Genomic DNA, 25,381 nt, shown 5'->3' with positions numbered 1-25,381 from the left:
GCCTGTCGAAGGTACATTGTTATTAAACTACAGAGGCTGCCTGTCGAAGGTACAGTGTTATTAAACTACAGAGGCTGCCTGTCGAAGGTACAGTGTTATTAAACTACAGAGGTTGCCTGTCAAAGGTACAGTGTTATTAAACTACAGAGGCTGGCGTCGAAGGTACATCTGATTAAGAAGACCCCCATTTTTCAAGACTCATTTGTGGAAAAAGAACATTGAATGTCAAATAGTCTAGTCCCTGATTATAATACGACCCAGTTATTTCCATTAGGAAAAAAACATTATTTCAGACCAATATGATATGTGATTTCAGTATCTACTATGTTCTATCTGTTCTTAACTAATATTCTGCTCTCTCCTGTTCAAGGTGTAATGGAGTGGGACATGATTGCAGTGAGTGGAGCCAAACAAACCAGAGATGAGAGCTCAGCCCAGCATGAATTGATAGTCAGGTTTTCTCCAGGCTAGCAGAAAAACGGCGACAGCTGAATGTCCAAAACGGGCCTAAGTCCACCATGGTTATTTTATTTATTTTCCTGAGCACAGAGCATGATTTGAATCATTTTATATAGGAGCATGCAGCACATATTTCACCACATATGAGTGTGACGATGCAGTGAGCCTCGTCACACTCATTCAGCCAAACTTTAGGCCATAATTGTCGTACTCGTTCAGTGCTAACCTTAAACATTAGCACTTTGGTGGACTTAAAGTCTGCTACAGCTCAGGAAGACGTCCAGATTGAAACACACCACACACCACACATTATAACTGAAATGTATCATTGTTACAGCTTGTGAACCAAACATGTTTATGGTTAACAAATATTATGTTATATTATTATTATACAAATGTAGAATCTATGATCCTATGTCCTAGGATAGGTGGTGGTGTAGCAAAGATTAGGCACAACATTTGGAATAGAATTATACCGTTTTATATTCTGTGCTTTATTGTTGCTACACTGCCTGTCTTTGGTTTAGGGTTAGATAGGGTTATTGTTGCTAAACTGCCCTCTGTCATTGTTGCACATAGGACTAAGAGACTATCAAAAACGAAATTACGTTTCTCCTAGTGTCTTTTTAACTAGGAGAAACGTGATTTCGTTTTTTTCTGCTGCTACAGTTGGGAAGAATGACAAAATAAAGCAATCAATCAATCATTGCACTGAATTATTGTTACATATTCCTGTAAATGTTTTGGAAATGCATTGGTAAAAATGTGTGGGAATCCTGCGACACGATCATAGTGCCCTTAAATTATTTGATCTGTGTTTATTACTACAGTCGAGTGCTGATGTTTTATTGTGTATCTTTGTTTTATCCAGTGTTTTATTGTCCACTAATTGTCAGTAGATTAGTGTAATGCTTTTTTTAACTTGTAGTCAGTCAGCTCAATGAATGAACTGGTTGGTGGTGACGTGTAATATTTCACCACTACACCCATAGGTGTCCCTGACAGACTTATCAAAGTTCCTCTCCACCTGTAAACAAGAAAGTGCTCCTTGGCGTTGCTGAAATGGTGAATATTTTCAGCTCCATCCATAGTTTTAAAGAATTAAATGTTTCTTCTGTATTCTCTTTTTTTGATAGCTAGAGTCTGGTGTTCATAAGAAAATAATAGCATGCTTCTTTCTCTGTTGGTGTCAACAAGCAGCCTAAATTACAATGGGTTCAATCTATGAATTAACCTTCAGGAATGAAATAATGTAACTATAATTCATGGGTTAATTATTATCCATTTAAGTTTTTTCACGGTACATTATGTGGTCTGTTATATTGTAGGCCTATAGTTATTTTAACCCTATTTTCAAATATAACTTTCCTCATCAACTCTACAAAAGGCATCAGGGGAAATGGTTATAGAGCTGTTACTGATTTTGTCCACTTGAGGGCGTCAGAGACCCTATTTTCCTTTGAGGGACAAAGGCCGTTGAATAAGAACAGAACTCAGAACTTTGCAAGGGTGATAATGAATATAATGCTTTATGAAAACAATAGCAATCTCTAGCAGTCACTTTGGGACAAATAACATTTATTTCCCCTCAAAACTATTTAAATAGTAGTCTAGGCCGCACACGCAGTCACGCACACACGTACACACAGGTACAACCCAGCCCACGGCCCCGCCCCTACTTGAATAGTATGTCACTCAATTCATCCATCCTGTCAACCAATCACATCGCGTCGTTCTCCGCACGTGATCTGCCCCGCGTCATTTTGATTGAATGATTGAAAGCATTTGTGTCGGCGTCTTATCACGGCCAGGAGGAGGACCGACCATGTTGAATGAATCCTTTTCCACTCACGTCGGCAGGTTAACATTACAAAACCCAAAACCATCCCTGACGGACCAGCGGCGGACCCCCTGGCTGTAGCCATTTAAACCCTGTGCTAACCGTCCCTGCTACTGGTAAAGGATTTATCATTTTGAGAAGGGCTTTCATAAAGGGTGGATTTATTGCGTGGTTTGACAGAGGAACTGTTTTAAGTTGTTTTTTTGTTTTGAGAGAAAGGTAGGATATCGTTTGAACTGTGGAACATTTAGGAGTGAGCCTCTTGAGTTGTGTGAATTTAATCATTTCGTTTGGTTTGTATGTAGAAGGTTGCTGTGAAATGTAAGGTATTTAAACCAAATGTGTTGGAAAAAGTAACCTTTCAGTTGTGTTGACAGTATGGTTGACACACTGACGCCACACAGCTGAGTCAAATGACTAATTGGCATCACCAGTGCAATGGGATGAATCTAGAGTTGTAATGCATGCCGTCCATTGACAGCCCATTGATCCACATTGAATTTACAATCTGCTTGTATTAAACAATGCTAAACTCCCCAACGTTGCAGCTGTAGGGCAAGCTTGAATTATAGCCTACTCTCAATCTGCAAAGCAAATTTGTTTCATAAAAATACACCGTAGACGTGTTATAAGTGACGTTGAGCTACTTTCGGAAGCACTTGTTTTTAATTAATGGGTAGTGCTGCTGCCTCCTGCATTGTGACAAAACAGGTGGTAGGCATGGCTGTTCAGTGACTTCCAAAAGTACTCGACATTACTTGTAATTTGTATTTTAAATTGCTTTCTAGAAGCGGATAAGATATTGACTGTACAAACTATTGTGCATAGGGTTACATTTTGATATTGCACTTTTAAATATTCTTTAAAGGATCCCTGGTTAAAGACAAATAGGCCTATGCCGTAAGACATTATACTTAACCCTCTATAACAAATCTTAAAATGGAAACTATTTTATTTCTTTCATAAATAAATAATCTTTCACTTTCACTGCCCCTGTTGCAAGTTGATTTATGTCATGTCCATATGGTCTAGCCCTATGGAATGCATACCGTATGCTAATAAAAAACAGCTTAATACTTCCTAAGATTAATATAAGCATCAAAGCAATATTTTAAATACTTTTTTATGCATTCCATGGCGCTGGACCACACATGGACATCATCAACCTGCAACGGGAACAGTTCCTATGGAGTAAAATATTCTCTATTTATGAAAGAAATAATATATTGAAGGTGTTATGTTACAGAAGGTTTATTTTTACATTTTAGTTATAGATGTCTTAAGGAATATTTGTCTTATGTTTCTATTACTGTGAGTGATATGGTCAGCTTCTGATGTCTTTCTTTCTTTCTAGATGTGGATGGAGATGACCATAGATGCCCTGGTCTCCTGTGTCCCCATGTCTGAGTGGCCTCCAGTCCGACCACCCCATCCTGGCTGCTAAGATGTCCATGTGAAGGTCACCAGAGTTCTGAGTGGCCTCCAGACCGACCACCCCATCCTGGCTGCTAAGATGTCCATGTGGACATGTGTTTGTATAGAGAGAAGCATGGCTGAAGAGCTTTGCATATCAGTCGTTTCTTGCTGCTGCCAAAGTCAAATTGTGATATCTGTAGTGTTTAGTACATGGCCGCTTATGAGATGTAGATATAAGTCCACCTGACTGGTGGAAATAGCCTTGTGATACATACTGGGTGTGCTCTTTGGTCCTTCACAAAACAAACAAACAAAAGCTGCACAAAATGCCACAAACTCACTAAAAGCTGCACAAAATCACACAAATCAAGGGATGTCCGACAGTCCGTGTCAAACTCCTAATTGCCGTTTATCAACAGATACCGATATATATATATATATATATATATATGCAGGCTTTTTCCAGTGGTGGAAACATCACTCAAAAGTTTTACTTAAATAAAAGTAGGCTATAAATACTGCAATATAGAAATACTCCGTTACAAGTAAATTCAACATGTACTTGAGTAAAGGTACAAAGGTTTTGGTATAAAAATGTACTTAAAATACCAAAAGTAATTATTAATAATTACTCATGCAAGGGTTAGGGTCTAAATCTAAATCTAAAATTATCTAATCTCTCATCTCAAGTTTTCAAATGTATAAAAATCATTTGAAAATGGCAGATCTACAAGCTCACATGTGTCTTATTGTATTGTGAGCTTGTAGATGTTTTTAATGTAAAAAAATAAATAAAGTAAAATTAAGGGTTAGGGTTATTACTTTTTAATGCCGTTATCGGTGGACAATATCGGACATCCCTAACAAAAAAAAAAAAAGAAAAATGTGTCAATACATTTCAAAGTGCCACTAAAACTTCACCAATAAATAAAAAAACATCCACAAGTTCCATAAATTAAATGCCACAAAGGTTTGACAAACATGCCGAAAAAATGAAATTAAAAAAAATACGTTTCATAAACATCTTCTGCCGTATGTCCATAGAACAAGCCAGTACAGTGTGTCATTGTCTAGGTCACCTAAGCCACGATCACCATTCGGTGGCCGGTATTTGGGGCAAATGGTCATTACGTGTTCCACAGTCTGTAATGGATCCTCGCATTCACAGTGGGCACTGTCCGAGATGTCCCACTTCTGCTTTGAGGGTTGTCCACTCCTTGCAGGGGAGGTGCTGGCAAAGAACATATTTGGGGTCCTCAATGTATTCCACTGGTCCCTCTGTCTTGCCTTCACCCAGGATGCCTTGGAGGTGTCAGCTGGTGTTGTGTGGAGCAGTTCTTTGGCCTGTGTTGGCAAAGGGGCACCGTGACTTGAGGCACGTGTGCTGTGGCAAAGGGTGCCGTGACTTGGTGTGTGTGTGTGTGTGTTGTGGCAAAGGGCACCGTGACTTGAGGCACGTGTGCTGTGGTGTCTCTGATGACCTTGTGGAGGAGATGGCTGGGATTCACTCAGCTGTGCCTTCCCGGTGAGGGCCAGCGTGGCTGCTTCTCGTCTGACCTCTGTTGGAGTGATTCCAGCGAGAGCAGGCAGTTTGTTTGGGGTGGCCCATCCTGTGTTGAGGGCAGCATCCAGCTTCTTGACATGAGAGCTACGGCTCCAGACTGGGGCACAGTACTCTGGTCGTCTGCATAGCCATACTACATTGATGTTGTTGCAGGGAGGTCTTGGATGTAGCTGTTGAACAGCAGTTACTGGTGTGGAACCGAAAAGCTTCACAAACATGCCAAAGATTTCTAGTTTTTAATCTAGTTTATTTTCAAATACATTTGTTTTTACTTCTGTTTTGTGAAGCAACTTTGGGTACCTTGAAAAGTGCTATATAAATTGTATGTATTATAAAAAAACAGCAATTGTCCCCACACAGACATCACAAATTCCTATTGGCAGCAGCAACATGTGAGTGATGTGCAAAGCTCTTCAGCTCTTCAGCCAAATTAGCAGATCTACAAGCTCACACTGCGTTGCAACGTGTTGTGAGCTTGTAGATCTGCTATTTTTGGCAAATAAATATCACTTTGTGTAGAGTGAAATCGGAGCATATACCAAATGCTCTCTTTAAAGGTCTGTTTTATCAAATCTATAGAGCGTTTAAGTGGTTCTGAATATGCAGCTCAACAAAAGCTAATTTGGTCTTTATTTCTTTCTTTCTTAGGACGGAGATCTGTGTAGATGCCGGAGGACTTCAGACCTGGGCCTGCCCGGTGAGGAACCGCACAGTAAGAACCACTCTAGGCCTTTCATGATTATGAGGTTTCTTTTTACTGGACGATTATTGTCGCTTAAATAAATTGCAATTAAATATTTAAGTGTGGCCCGGATGGTTAGCTCAACTGTCTGGGCACCTAGGCTGCCAAGCCAGCCGGATGGCGTGCTGCGGGTTCGACTCCCGACGGCCTTTCCCGCGTGTCACTCCCCATCTCTTTCCCCCTTTCCTGTCTATATACTGTTCACTATCAGTAAAGGCATAAAAAGCCCCAAAACCAACATGAGGGCTACGGCTCCAGACTGGGGCACAGTACTCAGCGGTGGGGAACACCAGAGCCTCGGTACCGGCTAGACGCCGTATCGGTGCGGCACAGGTGGTCTTTCTCTTGACGCTGTCAGGTGTTGTTTAAAGGACAGTGTTCTGTCCAGCTTCACCGCAAGATATGATGGGGAGGAATGGGACTGTAAAAATATACAAATGACACCACTGCTATCACCGAAGAGCACACCCTAATTGATCACGTCTAGGAATTTCAACAATTTAGGCAGTTATCACATACTTTATACAGAGTGACTTACAGTAAGCAACAACGACACATAGTAATACATCAAATTCATAAACAATTGTCATCAAGAATAAGAAGTAATCTAAGAACCTAACAGTAGACTATTGGCAGCAACAACAAGGGAGTGATGTGCGAAGCTCTTCAGCCGTTCATAGATGATAACCGCTATGTCTTTCTTCCAGATGTACTGCAGGTCTCCCGCTGTCCAGGAATCTGCATTCCTCTGAAGACGACTCAAAGTAAGAGACCCTGTTAGGCCTGTCAAAAAGAACCCTAACTTAAACGTTTATTACTGTAAGTGATATGTTTAGCTTCTGTTTAAATGTTCTCTATAAATAAAAGTCTGATGTACTAGGATGTATATATGTTGTGACAGGATAGAATATATATCTGGCTCTTGGTCACTCTAATCAATCTTTCTTTGTTAGGATGAAGATCGCGGTGGATGTCGCTGGAATGCCGTTGCTGGACAGGGGGCGCACACACATACACACACACATACACACACATACACACATACACACACACACGGAAAGGCTAATTTGGTGTGTGTTTTTTTCTTTGTTAGAATGGAGATATCGATAGACGAGCTGATGTTCCCTGGACAGAGATCCGTTCCAAAGCCCCCCCCCTGGGGGCTTCCTCAGAGGACTCTGATGAGCTGTGAGTAGGAACAGTTCTTGCTTGTTTCTGAGGATGGATAACTGCTTTTGTACTGTTATGGCACGAAGAATGCCATCATTTACAGTAATCCAAATGTTTTAAATATTTTATGATAAATCTAAATGACTCACAATAGTTTGAGAGTCAATATCTCATCTGCTTTTAGAAGCACTTGAATACAAATTACAAAAGATGTTGAGGACTGTACATGTGTTGATGCCTCCTAGTGGCACTGTGGTTGAATGTCTGTCAGCTTTCCAAGCTAATCAAAGTCTTAATGACACTTTTGTAACCACTTCAACCCCAGCATCCCTATTCTGGGGGAGCGTTCAGCAAAAATAGCAGATCTACAAGCTCGCACTGCGTTGCGACGTGTTGTGAGCTTGTAGAGCTAATGGTTTCTTTCTCTCTCTCTCAGGATGGAGATCATAGTAGACACAGCTGGAGCCTCTAGAGATGGAGATCTGCAGGTCTGTCCATAGATGGATGGGAGGACGGAGGACGGAGATCTGGGTAGACGCTGGAGGACTTAGGACCTGGGACTGCCCCGTGAGGAACTCAACGGTACGAACCGCTTTAGGGTTAGGGCTTTTTGAGGCTTCGTAAAAAGCCAATAATCGTCCGTTGCCGATAATTGGTCGATCCCTATTCTTAAACGTTACTGTAAGTGCATGTGTATGTTGTGACAGGACACACACACACAGCAAAGCTAATTTGGGGTGTGTCTCTTTCGTTCTTTGTTAGAATGGAGATCTCAGCCGATGCCCGAGATCTGAAGCTTTCCCCGGGTGTTTCCGCTGAGGACTTCTGGGAGGCTCGGACGGAGCTGGAAGGTTCGGTAGACGCCACTGGAACCCGTTTAGGCCTGTCAGAATTTAAGGTTTTATAATGGCCGATTTAATTGTCGTCATACTAACCCTAACCCTGTTAGGCCTGTCAAAAATAACCCTAACTTAAACGTTTATTACTTTAAGTGATATGTTTAGCTTCTGTTTAAATGTTCTCTATAAATAAAAGTTTGATGTACTAGGATGTATATATGTTGTGACAGGATAGAATATCTATCTGGCTCTTGGTCACTCTAATCAATCTTTCTTTGTTAGGATGAAGATCGCAGTGGATGTCGCTGGAACGCCGTTGCTGGACAGGGGGTGCACACACATACACACACATACACACCCCCCCCCACACACACACACGGAAAGGCTAATTTGGTGTGTTTTTTTTTCTTTGTTAGAATGAAGATATCGATAGACGAGCTGATGTTCCCTGGACAGAGATCCGTTCCAAAGCCCCCCCCCCCCTGGGGGCTTCCTCAGAGGACTCTGATGAGCTGTGAGTAGGAACAGTTCTTGCTTGTTTCTGAGGATGGATAACTGCTTTTGTACTGTTATGGCACGAAGAATGCCATCATTTACAGTAATGTTTTAAATATTTTATGATAAATCTAAATGACTCCGCACAATAGTTTGAGAGTCAATATCTCATCTGCTTTTAGAAGCACTTGAATACAAATTACAAAAGATGTTGAGGACTGTACATGTGTTGATGCCTCCTAGTGGCACTGTGGTTGAATGTCTGTCAGCTTTCCAAGCTAATCAAAGTCTTAATGACACTTTTGTAACCACTTCAACCCCAGCATCCCTATTCTGGGGGAGCGTTCAGCAAAAATAGCAGATCTACAAGCTCGCACTGCGTTGCAACGTGTTGTGAGCTTGTAGAGCTAATGGTTTCTTTCTCTCTCTCTCAGGATGGAGATCATAGTAGACACAGCTGGAGCCTCTAGAGATGGAGATCTGCAGGTCTGTCCATAGATGGATGGGAGGACGGAGGACGGAGATCTGGGTAGACGCTGGAGGACTTCGGACCTGGGCCTGCCTGGTGAGGAACTAGGGATGTCAGGGGTTAACCGGTTAACCGGTTAGCCGACCGTTAAGAAACATCCGGATATTTTTATCAGCTTTTAACGGTTAATTTGCATAATAATAAATGCGTCTTCTGATCTTAAATCCCTTTATTTTAGATCGTTTTTAGTAATAGTACAACATAAACATTACAGAGACTGTAGTTGTCACTGTACAATACTTTAAAACAGTTGTCATGTTGCACACATGCCTAAAATTGCTATTTGCGCCGCCCAGCTTGTCGCACTCCAGGCTACATGAACAGCGCTCGGGCTCAATGTCCCCGTTCTCTGTTGTACTTCAATGGCTAGTTGGCTACAAGTTACAACGGTAGCTTTGCGGTAGTCAAAATGTAAGCGAGTGACAGAGAGACGAGATGAACACATGTCGACCGTATCAATGCAAAGACCTACATTATTAAATCCATTATTGGCCATTTGGCCTGGAGGGAGAACGTTTACAGCCGCCGCTGCCGCTTCCTCCTCCTTCTCCTCCTATCCGTCTCCACACTGGCACGGCTTACGGCTATCAAAAGTTAGCCATGTGCTATCGATGTTTGAGGGTTTTCTCGTCAGCGAAAAGTCAACAAACGGAACACGGTGACATGCATGCTGATCTTCCTTAATAATAAAAAAAGGCTTAGCCCATGCGTCCAGTGGCTTTATAGGTATAGGTTGCTCGGATCTGGACTGGATTTATTTATGTTTTGTTGGACTAGAACCGGCGGACCTCTGTACTGTAGACGCGCAGATGCATGCATCATGCAGATGCGATGCGTTGTTTATTGATGATTAAGCCAGAAGCCTACAACAATTTATTTATATTGTTAAATGTTGCTTTTTTGTTTGTCTTTTATAAAAGGAGCATAAATAAATGTATGCCATTCGTCTACCAACTTTAATTATGTAGCCTGCTATACATGCATATTACATTTGGGGTAGCCTATTAAAAAAAGAAAAAAATCAACCACTATCCGTTAATGAACCGGTTAATCCTAACGGGTAACCGGTTGGGAAACTATCCGTTACTGACATCCCTATGAGGAACTCAACGGTACGAACCGCTTTAGGGTTAGGGCTTTTTTAGGCTTCGTAAAAAGCCAATAATCGTCCGTTGCCGATAATTGGTCGATCCCTATTCTTAAACGTTACTGTAAGTGCATGTGTATGTTGTGACAGGACACGCACACACAGCAAAGCTAATTTGTGGTGTGTCTCTTTCGTTCTTTGTTAGAATGGAGATCTCAGCCGATGCCCGAGATCCGAAGCTTTCCCCGGGTGTTTCCGCTGAGGACTTCTGGGTCGCTGGGAGGCTCGGACGGAGCTGGAAGGTTCGGTAAATATATGAACATTTTCAACATGGAGACGATTATGACTTATCTCTAAAAAAGTATTACTTGGCGATTAGGTAATTGTGACAGGCCTAAATCCTTCTAGTTGTGTTTTTGTCATGTTCTGTAATCAGTTAGGGTTGACTACAGACTTTTTTTAGGAACAAGATCATCATGCCGGTGAAGAGCACGTTTCTAGCCAATGGAGCAACTATTTCTGATCACCTTTGGAGTTACATCACAGCAAGGTAACTATACAACACACACACACACACACACACACACACACACACACACACACACACACACACTATGATCATGACATCAGCTTGTGACTGCAACTTGTTCTTGTTCCTGTTCGCAGATGACTCGGCACTGCTAGTCTCGGACAGGAACAAACTGCAGGTTGAAAAGGCCCTCAGCTCTGAATTCGGTAGAATCTGTACCTGGCTCGCTGATAACAAACTATCCTTACACCTGGGAAAAACTGAATCCATTCTCTTTGGATCTAATAGTAATCTCAGCAAGGCAAATGGCTTCTTGGTTAGAGTTGGTGACAATGTTATCACACGTAAAGATGAAATTACCTACCTAGGTTCCATCCTGGAGGCTAATCTTTCCGGTGATAAAATGGCCACCATCGTAATCAAAAAAGTCAACCGAAGAACAAGATTCCTTTACAGGATCTCCTCACTGTTCAACAAAAACACCTTGAAGACCTTAACGGGAGCCCTCGTACAAAGTTTCTTTGACTATGCATGCACCTCCTGGTACCACAGCACCTCAAAGGCCCTTAAAACTAGGCTCCAGACTTCCCAAAACAAACTGGTCAAGCTCCTACTTGGCCTCACCCCCCGAACCTACCTCACTCCTGCCCACTTTGACAGGCTGGAATGGCTTAGGGTCGACGACTGAGTACAGCATCTTGCAATGGGTCTGGTCCACAAGATTCGATACACCACCAAGATACCCATGTACCTGTCTAGATACTTCCTTAATGTTAACGAAGTCCACACCCACAACACCAGAGGGAGTGCAACGAACCATGTACAACCCAGATTCGGCACTAACAAGGGACTAAATTATTTTCACTCGTATGCCACCAAAATGTGGAACGCCCTACCAACAGTCATTAAGACATGTGAATCCCTTGACTCCCTTTTTCCCCCTCACTGTATAAGTTTATTTTCCCTCCCTTCCCCATAGTGTCTTATTTGTACGTCTCTAAATGTTTTGATTAATTGAACATGGTGGACCCTCTTGTAAACAAGTGTAATGCTTAATTGGATCGTCCACTTAAAGTTAACAGTCTTTGTATTGAGTTTGTGCTTGACATGTACTGTAATTCTGCAAACTGTTAATAAATATTTCAATCAATATTGTTTTATGAACAAAGTAGTAATGAGCATTTCTTTCTTTTCTTTAGGACGTTGCTGGTCTCCTGTGTGGCTCCATCTGGAGGTCACCAGGGTTCTGAGTCACTCAGATCCTGACTGGTAGTGGTGATATGTAGATGTGATCAATCAGGGCTCTTTGAAAATAATAAACAATACAATAATAAACCAATATAAATAACTAGATAATAATATAAATAAATGGATAAAACGAACGATAAAAAAATAGATAAATAATAGATAAATTAAAATAAAAGTAAATTAAAATAGTATAAAATAAATAAAATAAATAAAATAAATAAAATAAATAAAATAAATAAAATAAATAAAATAAATAAAATAAATAAAATAAATAAAATAAATAAAATAAATAAGTAATACACAAAATAAATTAAAATTAGTAATGGATAAAATAAATATAATTAATATAGACAATAATACATACAATAAATTAAATTATCAATATAGTAATGCATAAAATTAGTAATAACAGTAATACATAAAATAAATGCATAAAAATAAAATTAGTAATAACAGTAATACATAAAACAAATACAATTTGTAATGCATGAAGTAAAATTAGTAATAACATAGTAATCCATCAAATAAATACAATTCGTAATAAAGTTATACATAAAATTAGTAATAACATAGTAATATATAAAATACAATTGATACAATAGTAATACATAAAATAAATACAATTACTTTGTATTGTAATTATAGAATTACTTAAAAAAACAAACGTATCAATCACATCTACATATCACAACCAGGCTATATTGCCAGCAGGCAGGTGGACTGTAGACTCACTACAGCTGTCACAATGTGGTAAACTGTGTTTTGACCCAACTGGCCTCCAAGGAGAGGCGAGCATGGAGCCGGACATCTGATGATACACGAGAGAAGACGCCATGATAGTATATGTTTCATGTTGATTGTACTTTATTAATGATGCCATATATCTGTAAATCATTATTTTCTTGTTAATAAATTATTGCATTTATACCCAGGTGTCCGTTATGGGTCCATTACCCCTAGATCAAATGGTTCATAATAAGGATGAGGAATACAGTGGTACTATTTACATGTTTAAGGAATATTTAGTTATAGTTAATGTATTTTACACATTTAGACCTTCTAAAACCTAGCCCAAGGTTTTCTGAAAACCTTCAAATTCTTATTGAAACAATAAAGGATGTAGACGGGTGGATCCCGGCATGAATGGTATAAGGTTTTGTATTGAGGTTTCACCAGGTCTAAATGGGCTAAAAGGAGGCCTCAGGTATTCAAAGGTTTTCACCCCAAGGTCTCTACAGAATGACCTGGCTTATTAATATTAATGCTGACAATCTCCCAGAACAGAGCCATGCCACCAAACATGAATGTTGAATATTGTAATTAAATTACTGTATGCAATTTTAAATTGTATTACATTTTTTACCACGAAGACCAGACAGAATTTTAAGTAATAAGACTGTTTGGCTTGTTGTTGTAGTGTGGTACTTTTCCTCCAGGAAATGACTCTGTACTCCTTTGAAAACTTTAGAAATTAGAATAACTTTTAGTTATTAAATGTTCTGAAGCAAATGGACCTCAATGTAAACAAGTCTTTAATAATGTTTGCTTTAACCAGGCAGAACAAATGTAATAAAGTATAATTTAACAATCTAATGAATAGATCTAGTTTATTAATAGAAAAACTAGTTATTAGATAATACAATAAATAATAGACAATGTGTTTATTTTCTTAAATAAATACATATTTAAAATGTATTAATGAATAGAACTAGTTTGAACTTAATGGAACAACTAGTTATTTAATACAAAGAATAGACAATTATGTTTATTTTCTTAAACCAGGCAGAACAAATAATGTAATAAAATGTGAATTAATGGATCTATTTTATTAATGGGACAATTAGTTTTTAGTTATTTTTATTATTAGTTATTTAATTAGTTTCCGGTGTGTTACATTGAAGTCGGTGAACCTATATAATTCTGTGACTCTACTGCCGATCTTCAAGCTCAGAACATCGGCTGTTTTCACACCTGCTAGTGATTACGTCAACAAACAACACAGGGAGCTACAGCTGACGTACGTGACGCCATTCTCATGTAGCTGCCTGTAACCAAATGCACCCTGTAACTCTGAAAGTATTCAGAGTAACACATGGAACCAAATGGACCCTTACGGGTCTGTAACTCTGAGTGGAGGACAAGGAGCAGTGCATGGGGATTTAAACAACAAACCTTTTGTGAGTGAGTACCGATACGGTTGTTTATAAACTGGTACAGTGTGGCTTTACAATGAGTTTAACTGTCTGGTTTTATGCAACGTGCTGAAGGGCTTTGATAGACTGGGAACTGTATTGGAACTGAACTGAAAGGTGTGGAGTAAGTAGCTCTGGTCCATAGCTCTAATGCATTGCATTTCATTAGAGCTATGGACCAGAGCTATGGAGTAACTAGCCCTGAAACATGACTCTCAAACGGGGTTCGTTTGGGAAATCCACAGTTGCACACCGGGAGCGCACTCCCTATTAGTCTGCATTGACAGGGCGGTCAGCGTGCGATATCGAACACACCGAGTGCCACACTCCTCCCGACCGATAGGGGCGCGTAGTTGAAAGCCAATGGCAAAATATCAGCTCGGATAAAAATGCTTTTTATTAAACAACGCGGGATGCAGCAATGCTAATCGCTGTACCAGCAAATTTCTAACACCCGTGGCACATGTGGCGAGGACTTAATATTTGGAATCTGAGTGTTTATGTACACGTTTGGACTGTAAATGTAGCGATTGCGTAAAACAGGCTGCAGTTGCGCCATGACTGTCATGATAATCATGACAGTCATGTTTCAGGGCTAGAACAGAACCAATATCTTTGACTAGGGCCTTCAAATACAGTACTTTTCTAACAGACGGAAGGCAATTGATCTTTTTACTTTTGGAAATGAATATGGAAGAAACAAAATTTTTAAGACGGGCAGCACTGGTTGGCAGGTATAAATACACTTTAAGACCAACATATTTGTGCCAGCATTGTGATTAGATTTATTTTATTTTTCTAAACAGTCTACAAAGTAATTTGAGCTAAAGTTGTCAAATAATTGTCTGAGCTTATAGATCTGCTATTTTTGAAATGTCAAGAAAATGTGGCGCAGCTCTTTGAATATATATTCTTTTAACTCATATCTTTGCTTCTGGGGGTCCCTGGAACAACATCTTTTCAGATGGGGGTCGGCCGCCATCATTTTTTGTCCCCGGCCTGCTGCCGCTCGCCGTCTACCACTTCAGTGTGACCGCGGTCAACCTGCCCACCTCTCTGACCCCGTGGTCTGCACTGACCCCATCGGTGACCTCTGACCCATGGTCTGACTGCAGAGACCCTATCGGTAAGTCAGTCGACGCTCGTTAAATCGATAAATGACTAAACTGTTGAAGATGGAGTGTAAGTGATGTGTTTAAAGCCAGTCTTCATTTTGCAAATTTCATAGTCCTTTGAATAATTTTTTTTTCATATTTTTGTCATCTAAAACATTTTAGTGTCTACTGAATATCAAGATTTTAGTTGATTTCATTCTGCTGTGCAATTTTCGTCTACAGTTGAATTTGTTGACAAAACAATGTATTTTGGCAGGCCTTAACCCATTTAGGCCTGACATCGAAATTTTAAGAATGTCTTCTAAATTCTGACAGTTTTCTGAAATCACTATGTTTCTGTATCAGTGGTGCTCCATATTTCATGTCAATGACCCCAAAAATGATATGTAATTGGCCACCGACCCCCATCTGAAAATATGTTGTTCCAAGGACACCCCCAGAAGCAAAGCTTTGAGTTAAGAATGTTCGCTCTGAAAAGAGTTGTGCCACATTTTCGCGATTTTTCAAAAATAGCAGACCCACAAGCTCGTAGTGCGGCACTCGGTGCCGCGCTATGAGCTTATGTGTGTTTTTAATTCAGCCAGTGTTCCCAGGTGGAAGATGGAATGACCCAGAACCTCCTTAACCTTTTTAATTTTTTTCTTACCAGCTGACGCCTAGGGCAACCTCACAGAGGAGGAGGAGATCAGGGAGCAGATGAACTTCCTCAACTCACACTGGGAGAGCCTCCGAGTGGCCAACATAGACCGACAGGCCAGGTACACACACACACACATGCGAGCACAGTCACACACACACACACATGCGCGCACAGACAAACACACACACTGTGGCGCTCTGTGCCTTTAACACTACCCTACGTCACATGCCCGCACACTACGAGAGCGAGAATGAATGAACGGAACGGGCGCGCGCTTTGAGGAGTTTGCTGTTGTCAGCTGTCAGCTCAGCTGTCCGCTGCTCGCGTCCGTGTGTAGCCTACCTCTGGCTTGTGAGAGAAAAACGTTCTGTAGTTTGTAGCCCGCTGTGGGTTAGTCAACACTCACACAATCCAAGAAGTGAGTTGTAGTAATTTCCCCAACGGAGCGTGGCTGCTCGTCCGACGCCCGGTTTCATCCCAGAAGGTTTCGATGAAGAAACGCCAACCTGCATCAACTGTCAATTTACAATTTACAATTTAGGCATTTAGCAGACGCTCTTAATCCAGAGTGACTTACATTAAGCAAGAACAAAAAAGCATGGGAATACATCACATATATAAAAAGCATTTATCATGAAACATGCGTAAGCTAAGAACGTAACAGTGGAATATCTATATAATGAAACTATACATATAAACTATACATAATACTACTATGCTATACATATGTACTATGACGTGCTATGACTACATACAATGCAATTATAGTGCTGTCTTCATAACATGCTATAAGTCTGTATCAAATGCTATCTAAGTCTACAGAAATGCTATCTAAGGGGGTAGGGTAAGTGCTATGGGCCACGAGTCTGAAAAGGTGGGTTTTCAGACTACGGCGGGAGTAAGGGATTCCACAGCGCTCTGACCGCGACTGCCTGACGTTTTGACTGACTGGTTTCTTTTATTTGAGGTGGGGAACATTCATTAAGTCTGATATTGGTGTTGCGTGCTTGAACATTCTTTGTGCGTCATATTGCATTTGAACATTATTGGTTCACACTTGAGTGACGCGGGAACTGAACATTGACTGCAAGAAAACATTTGAACATTCATTATTTGATAGTTTCGTGACTTCACTATGTCTAATGTAAACTAACTGGTTAATCGATCGATAAGGCTATCAGTGATCAATGAATGATTGAATTGATAATTGACATCCCTACTCCCAGGCCCTGGCCAGCCTCTCGTGGCCCCCGGGGGAGTTCTACCAGGCCGAGCCCAGACACCTGCTGCCTCATGTGGGATGGAACTCTGAGCCCGTCAGACCCTGCTCAGCCTGCAGATCCCAGCCTGGCACCCAGAGCCTGCCTGCTACGGTCAGTGCAGTTTATTCATTCATACGCAGGCACGCACAGACTACACACAGACAGACCATTGAGTCACATCGCTACCGCACACTTTGAACTGGCCAAATATGTACAGGTGTATACACACACGCACACACACACACACACACACACTACAACACACACAATACCAGTAAGACACCTGAGGGCGAGAAGTGACCTCGAGGTTGCGTGCACGCATCCACCTGGGTGACAGCATATCTTAATTTTCGGACCTGTTGAGAACTCTAGTTTTCGCCGGCTGCCGGGCGCGGCTGCACTAATAACTTTTGGGCAGGCCCGTCTAGAGTTTAATGGACAGGTATCAGTCAACAGGCCCGTCTAGAGTTTAAATGGACAGGTATCAGTCAACAGGCCCGTCTAGAGTTTAAATGGACAGGTATCAGTCAAAAAGGAGACATCGAAGAGGAAGGATGGATGGGGAAGGATCAACATATGGAATGTCAGAACAGGTCAGCTCCATATATGGAGATCTAAGAGTATGAGTTTTGAGGTCAGATGTAGAGTTGTTGGCCAATATTGATGACATCAGCGATCTCCATACATGGGCTTAATATTGATGACATGTGGGATCTCCATCCCTGATGATGAAACGTGATGTCACATGCTCTCTCACCCTGGGTGTGACTAACACACACTGACGGGAAATGCACAATTCCATACTTAACTGCGACACACACACACACACACACACACACACACACACACACGCACGCGCATCCTATCATTCATTGGAAGGACAATATCAGTCACCAGAAGCAGAGACGTGTGTTTTCAACATGGAGTTTGAAGTTGAATGGCCTTTGGCTTTAATAGATCAAATGAATATTAAATACTTAATCAAGCAACTTCACGGCAATTATATATTGTATTTTCTTTCGGACAGAGAGGCTATTCAGTGTTTTAGATAAATGAGAAGAGTCTGGGACGTGTGGAGCGTTGTCCAGGGTGTTTTAGAGAAGTGAGAAGAGTCTAGGACGTGTGGATCATTGTCCAGGGTGTTTTAGAGAAGGGAGATGAGTCTAGGACGTGTGGAGCATTGTCCAGGGTGTTTTAGAGAAGAGTCTGGGACGTGTGGAGCGTTGTCCAGGGTGTTTTATAGAAGGGAGATGAGTCTAGGACGTGTGGAGCGTTGTCCAGGGTGTTTTAGAGAAGTGAGAAGAGTAGAGAGGACGTAGATCAAGGCAAGAAATAAATAAGAAGCTCGTTCCACACAGGTTTCTCTTAGTGGGTCTCTCTAATCTTATTACAATACAAATAAGGGTTTTCCAGATGTATACAAGCTTGTTTCACAAACGTGCTGAATTTGAAGTTTTTCCAGAAAACTTAGGTCAGTTTTTAGTAGGCGTTTTTAGAATTGGGCCCGGACAATGATTATGGTGCTTATGGTTCATGTATGTGATGTATTACCATGTGGTGTTGTTGTTGTTGCTTACTGTGAATCGTTCTGGATTAAGAGCGTCTGATGAATGACTAAATTGTCTCTCTGGCTCCCTCCCCAGGTGGACCCCAGCTTTGCCTACGCCTACACTCTGCTCTGACACAAGTTTGTTTTGATGGAGGAGTTGGACAAAGCCTTATCCTGCTGCAGGAACGCTATTAGTCAACAGTAGACACTACAATGCCTGGTAATTATTATAATTATTATTAGAGTCCACATTAGACACTGTCCCCTAGGGTAGGTAGTGGTACTCTCACATGTTCTCCCTGTGTCCCCTAGGGTAGGTACCCTCACATGTTCTCCCCGTGTCCCCTAGGGTAGGTACCCTCACATGTTCTCCCTGTGTCCCCTAGGGTAGGTACCCTCACATGTTCTCCCCGTGTCCCCTAGGGTAGGTACCCTCACATGTTCTCCCCGTGTCCCCTAGGGTAGGTACCCTCACATGTTCTCCCTGTGTCCCCTAGGGTAGGTACCCTCACATGTTCTCCCCATGTCCCCTAGGGTAGGTACCCTCACATGTTCTCCCCGTGTCCCCTAGGGTAGGTACCCTCACATGTTCTCCCCGTGTCCCCGTAGAAATTGGGTTACAAAAATAAAAAATAAAGGAATCATAGTTACACAATGCCTGGTAAATATGTCCACAAATGCCATAGCCTACTGAATACACTATTTGTGTGTGTGTGTGTGTGTGTGTGTGTGTGTGTGTGTGTGTGTGTGTGTGTGTGTGTGTGTGTGTGTGTGTGTGTGTGTGTGTGTGTGTGTGTGTGTGTGTGTGTGTGTGTGTGTGTGTGTGTGTGTGTGTGTGTGTGTGTGTGTGTGTGTGTGTGTGTGTGTGTGTGTCTCTCTCTCTCTCTCTCTCTCTCTCTCTCTCTCTCTCTCTCTCTCTCTCTCTCTCTCTCTCTCTCTCTCTCTCTCTCTCTCTCTCTCTCTCTCTCTCTCTCTCTCTCTCTCTCTCTCTCTCTCTCTCTCTCTCTCTCTCTCTCTCTCTCTCTCTCTCTCTCTCTCTCTCTCTCTCTCTCTCTCTCTCTCTCTGTGCGTCCGTGTGTGTGTATGGGTGTGCGTGCGCTATAGTTATGGATATGGGATGATCTAAGCAGGAGAAGTTCAACTTCGCAGAAATTCACTTCAAGAAAGCTCTGAGTATCAACCCTCAGTCGTCAGTGCTTCTGTCATATTGGCGTGGTATGTATGATAATTATAATGACTAGTCCTTATACCTGTTTGAATATATGAACACGCACACATGCACGCACATGCACACAGTCCGTGACCTGTCGTTGCAAGACACACAAGCAATGTGTGTGCAGACGTTCGCTGCATCACGGTCAGTACAGGAGAGTCTGGGGGTTTTTTAGGTCGGAGGAGTTGAAACAAATCGTTCCCAAAGAGTCTCTGGTTTACTTCCTCATCGGCAAGGTAACATGACCTTTGAACTCTAACCCATTCAGGACGGGAACTAGTGCTGAACCATTCTTGCCTCTTTTGTTGTTTTAATAATCTGTATAAAAGATCGGTTTCTCCAGATAGGGTAAATGCTGAATATTGGCTGATCACTGATCAGTAGCCGATTATTGGAGCATCTCTAATTTGAAGTGATCAAACTAGCAATAGAATACAAGTTTAGAAGCAGCTTTAAAGGAGAATTCCATGCTAGAATGCTTTCTTATCTTTCTTACCTTTCTTTGTAGTTGTTACGTCCCCACCAAAGAGGTCCAGGTGTTTTTTTGTGCAAAAACTCCTTATTGGCTATTTTCCCTACCATAAGCCCTCAATGAATTGCATTGCATTGAATGGGAATTGAATGGGGCTATGGGGTGTTATGCTAATTCGCTTATTTCCATCGAAAGAAGTAGTAAAGTGTGCCGCTTGGGATATTATTTACATTATGAAAAGAGGATATATACAAAGAAATTATAATTTTGGGCGATGGAAATAAGTGAATTAGCACAACACCCCATAGCCCCATTCAATTCCCATTCAATTCAATGCAATTCATGTAGGGCTCATGGTAGGGGAAATAGCCAATAAGGAGCTTATGCACAAAATAACACCTGGACCTCTTTGGTGGGGACGTAACAACTACAAAGAAAGGTAAGAAAGCCTTTTAGTATGGAATTCTCCTTTAACTGAATGGTCTCAGTTAAATGTAATAAAAGCAACCTTAATGATCTCTTCAGCTGGTCGGACTAAAACATCATTACATCTTTAGATTTAGTTATGCTTTATACCATACATCTGGCCCTGATGACCTTTGAACTCTGACCTTTACAGGTGTATAAGAAGCTTTGCCACACCCACCTGTCCCTGACGACCTTTGACATGGTAACGAATTCTAAATCAATAAAATGTCTGAAACCCCGACTTCACTTCCTGCTGTCTTCTTCTGTGGTGTTAAATAAATGGTAAATGGTGCATTTATATAGTGCCTTTATCCAAGGCGCTTAAATATCCTGACCGTTGTTCTAATGCTCTATGTTGTGATTAGGGATGTCGCTAACGGATAATTTTCCATTCGGTTACCCCATAGCTTAATTAACGGTTGCTGATTTTATTTATTTTCTTTTAACCCAAAATGTATGTAATCTATCTAGTGTTCTCTTGGACATAGAAATCTCTATTGCACCTTGTGAGTGTTTAGAATGATGACATCTCTCCATAACTAAATAACACCATCAGGAACATACATTTATTACTTTTAAAGTTAACCGTGAAGCCCATAAGTATATTCAGATTTGTTTTAACGGCTATCCGGTTAGCCATTGACATCCCTAAGTGTGTATCGTCTATTTTCAGCATAGAGGGAAGAAAGAGCAGACCACGTACCAAACAATGCATTGCACTGTGAGCTTGTAGATCTGTTGTTTTGGCTGAATGTTTATCAGAGCTTGTAGCTCGGTTATTTTGGCAGAATGTTCATACTGAGGAGATGTTCTACACACTTCAGCCAGCCAAAGGACAGTAGAAGGCCTTGTCTGTGATCAACAGGTACAGCATGTATGATTGATTGATTGAAATGTTTATTTCACAGTATGTAGAATGGGTACATTTCAAACAAAAGTATACAGGTCAATACAAAACCTACTGCTGCTACGACGATAAAACCAGAAAAAACACTTGTTTACAACAGTGTTGATTTCGTTGACTAAAACTAAGGGCCGATTCATACTCCTATTTTACCGCTGTTTCGGCGCTGTAGTGCCGAAATGATTTCGACTCGTCAGAAATTTTCAGTAGCACCGAAGAGCCGACTTTAGGACGGTCCCCACCCCCCCCCCCCCGAACCTCAAATGACGTCACATTGTAGGCTCGACTACAGAGCCAAATGACGTCCCATTGTAGGCTCTACAGAGCCAAATGACGTCCCATTGTAGGCTCTACAGAGCCAAATGACGTCCCATTGTAGGCTCTACAGAGCCAAATGACGTCCCATTGTAGGCTCTACAGAGCCAAATGACGTCCCATTGTAGGCTCTACAGAGCCAAATGACGTCCCATTGTAGGCTCTACAGAGCCAAATGACGTCACATTGTAGGCTCTACAGAGCCAAATGACGTCCCATTGTAGGCTCTACAGAGCCAAATGACGTCCCATTGTAGGCTCTACAGAGCCAAATGACGTCACATTGTAGGCTCTACAGAGCCAAATGACGTCACATTGTAGGCTCTACAGAGCCAAATGACGTCACATTGTAGGCTCTACAGAGCCAAATGACGTCACATTGTAGGCTCTATAGAGCCGAACCGACTTTTATTTGGCTCTAAAATAGGAGTATGAATCGGCCCTAAGACGAAAAATGTTCATCGACTACCTTTTTTCACTGACGGAAACTAAATGAAAACTAAGCTATGATTACTAAATATACTAACAATTTTGTCAACAGATAAAAACTAAACTTTAAAATGCTATAGGAAGAGATCCAGTATAAGTAATTTTACACTTGATTGCATGCTGAAAATAGCTGAGATCTACAAACTCGTGTGTCGCAGCGCAACACGTGAGCTTGTAGATCAGCTATTTTCAGCAAGTGTAAAATCAGTCATTACGACGGCATCACGGCTCACCAAAGTACATTTTAGTCTACTAAATCAACTGTGGATTTAGTCGACTAAAATCTTATGATATTTAGTCAACTAAAACTAGACTAACACTAAAACATTCCAGGTGACTAAAATGTGCCTGAAACTAAATTAAAACTATTGAGAGAGTACGAGACTTTGACTAAAATCAAAATTTGCTGCCAAAAACAACACTGGTTAACATCAGGGTCCATTGCAGCTGTCCGTAGGTGCTCTTTTTGAGAGCGGGTTTGAAGGAGTCTAGGGATTCACACCTAACTTTATATGGCATAGGAGTGAAATGCATCACAGTTTACAAGTAAAAAAAATGGGTGAAGTTTGTTTTTGTGCATAGTTCCAACATTGTCTGTCCACCTATCATTAATTCATTCATTTAAATTAAACAATTATGAATATTCATATATTTTTAATGCTTATGAATATGGTCCTTGACTATTTCTAGGCTATGCATTTTATGTATTACAATGTGTTCTTGCATAATGTAAATCACTGGATAAAGCCTGATAAATGGATTAATGCCTGATAAATGCCTACATTGTAATATAAATACTAGTTTTGGTTTAAAGTTAAAGTAATATAAACTACTAGTTGTAGTTATATAGAATTTAACATTATACTAATTTAATTCACAAACATTAATTTAAAGTTTGTAAATGCTGTCATTAAAATGCTTACTATAAAAAAAATACTAAAACAGCTAAAATACTAACATTCATGGTCATAAGCTCATAAAACATAATGCATAGTGATTCCATGATTCATAATAAAGTAACAGAGCAGGCTCTGAATGAGAAGAGCCGCCGGGCGAATCCCCGTCATTAAGAACGGACGCAGAACGGATCGTTCACGGAAGTGACCGGATCGGTTTCGTTCACCAAAAAGAACTAGTTCTTTTGATTCGTTCGTTCATGACCGACTCATCTCTACGCTACACTGGACCATTGATTGATTGATTGAACACAGCTGGTGCAAACAATTGTCTCACTCAGGACTCGGGAGTCTGTACAGTACACTACTATAATATATTACTACATAGCCTACATAGTTACTGTACTATACTATAACTCTACACTTGCAGCTTATATTGTCAGTGTTTAGTTATTTATAATTATTATTATTATTATATATCGCGGTGCTGTTGTGTGGAGCCATGGAAGGACAGACGCTCCAACATTCTGAGAACTTCAACAACTCCAGAAGAACAGAACGGGGTTTTCCACAACAAGAAGTAAATGTAAAGAACCAGAGGCCAAACGGGTAATAATAATAATAACAATAGCGGTCAACGTAACGAGGTATTTTATTTCAGAGTTCTCTGTGTTGTGTTTACTCTGAGGGACGAGTTCAGCTTCTACATGTTTTCTATTTACATGTATGTGTGTTTGGTCAGTCTAATATTGGACCGTTCAGCTGCGCATTATTTCTACATGTTTTTCTACTGTATCATACAGTAGAAGAGCCTATTAGCCTAATATTACTGACATACATACAGTCTGTATGCATGTCACTGACATGCATACAGACTGTATGTATGTCAGTAATATTGGGCGCGTTCTGAAATGAGCAACAATACAAACTAATAGGCGAGTTAATGCTTTAGCTCCGAGAGGAGGGAGGGATATCCTGACACGGACCCATACCTCTCGGACTCCATTTCTACCTGCTCAGGGATTCCCTGAGCAGGTAGAAATGGAGTCGAGCCATACTTAACCAGTGGGTTAAATATCGTTTCCCTAAAGTAAAGGTATCAGAACCGGGGATGAAACAACCTAACAAAGCTCATAAAGACAAACATGTACCATGTTTTCACAATGCAATCTTACGGAAGCAGAACTGCGCATGCGGACGAGGGTTGACTGGACTACATTTTCATTTAAGTCTGATTTAAGCGCTTGTTTCACCCCTGACTTAATATTTTACATTCCTGTGTGAAGTTTACCAACTCTATCTCTGTTCTGATATGTTTACTTTTAGATAACGATAATGTGAACCAGGTTTAATCCATTGTTTGTGGACGGCTCGACTACAGGAACCTCATCTCGGCTCGACTGTGTGTGTGTGTGTGTGTGTGTGTGTGTGTGTGTGTGTTTGCGCGTGCCTACACGTGCGCAGATGATAAGGTACAGTGTAAGAAAAGAGAGAAGTACTGTCACTTAATTTCAGCTCCATTTACAACATAGAGGAAAATATAGGCTTTGCTGCCACCTAGTGGTGACAATGGACAATCACAGAATGATACATCAAGTGATGTATGCGGTCTGCAGATTGTGTGTATGGTCCTGAATAATTATGTTACATTTCAGCAATGAGAAATTCAGATCCTTCCTTCTTAGGATATCATCTTAAAGTGTACATTTTATCCTCAATAACAACACTCCCCCCACCTATCTCTCTCCCCAGCCCCGTGTGCCCCAGTGAGTGTTAGTGCCAGTCTGGTTTGTTCCAACTCAGCCAATGTGAACTGGCAAAGAAGTCCCAGTGCCACATCTTACAATGTGACTGCAGTGGGTCAGGATGGACACATACATGGCTGCTCCACCAACAGTACCAGCTGTCAGATACCCAACATGCACTGTGGCCAGAACTATACCATCACA

The 25,381-nt window shown here is 41.0% G+C and overlaps 2 long non-coding RNA genes across 3 annotated transcripts; both read left to right on the top strand.

The window, feature by feature from the left end:
• Positions 1–5,927: 5,927 nt before the first annotated feature.
• Positions 5,928–7,169, top strand: LOC310866503. Its single transcript, XR_014569928.1, has 3 exons — positions 5,928–5,991; positions 6,729–6,785; positions 6,975–7,169. It is a non-coding gene; the product is annotated as an uncharacterized lncRNA (long non-coding RNA).
• A 476-nt stretch (positions 7,170–7,645) lies between these two features.
• On the top strand, positions 7,646–11,976 carry LOC310866500. 2 transcript variants are annotated; one of them, XR_014569923.1, is made up of 4 exons: positions 7,646–7,773; positions 7,954–8,042; positions 10,605–10,691; positions 11,870–11,976. It is a non-coding gene; the product is annotated as an uncharacterized lncRNA (long non-coding RNA). The 2 variants fall into 2 exon arrangements; XR_014569924.1 differs by lacking the exons at positions 7,646–7,773; positions 7,954–8,042 and adding an exon at positions 10,343–10,443.
• The last annotated feature ends 13,405 nt before the right edge of the window (positions 11,977–25,381 follow it).

The sequence above is a fragment of the Protomyctophum parallelum genome (assembly GCF_964188405.1).
Source record: "Protomyctophum parallelum genome assembly, chromosome: 11".
Taxonomy (NCBI): domain Eukaryota; kingdom Metazoa; phylum Chordata; class Actinopteri; order Myctophiformes; family Myctophidae; genus Protomyctophum; species Protomyctophum parallelum.
The sequence above is the reverse complement of the archived record's forward strand: the minus strand, read 5'-3'. Positions and strand labels throughout refer to the sequence as shown.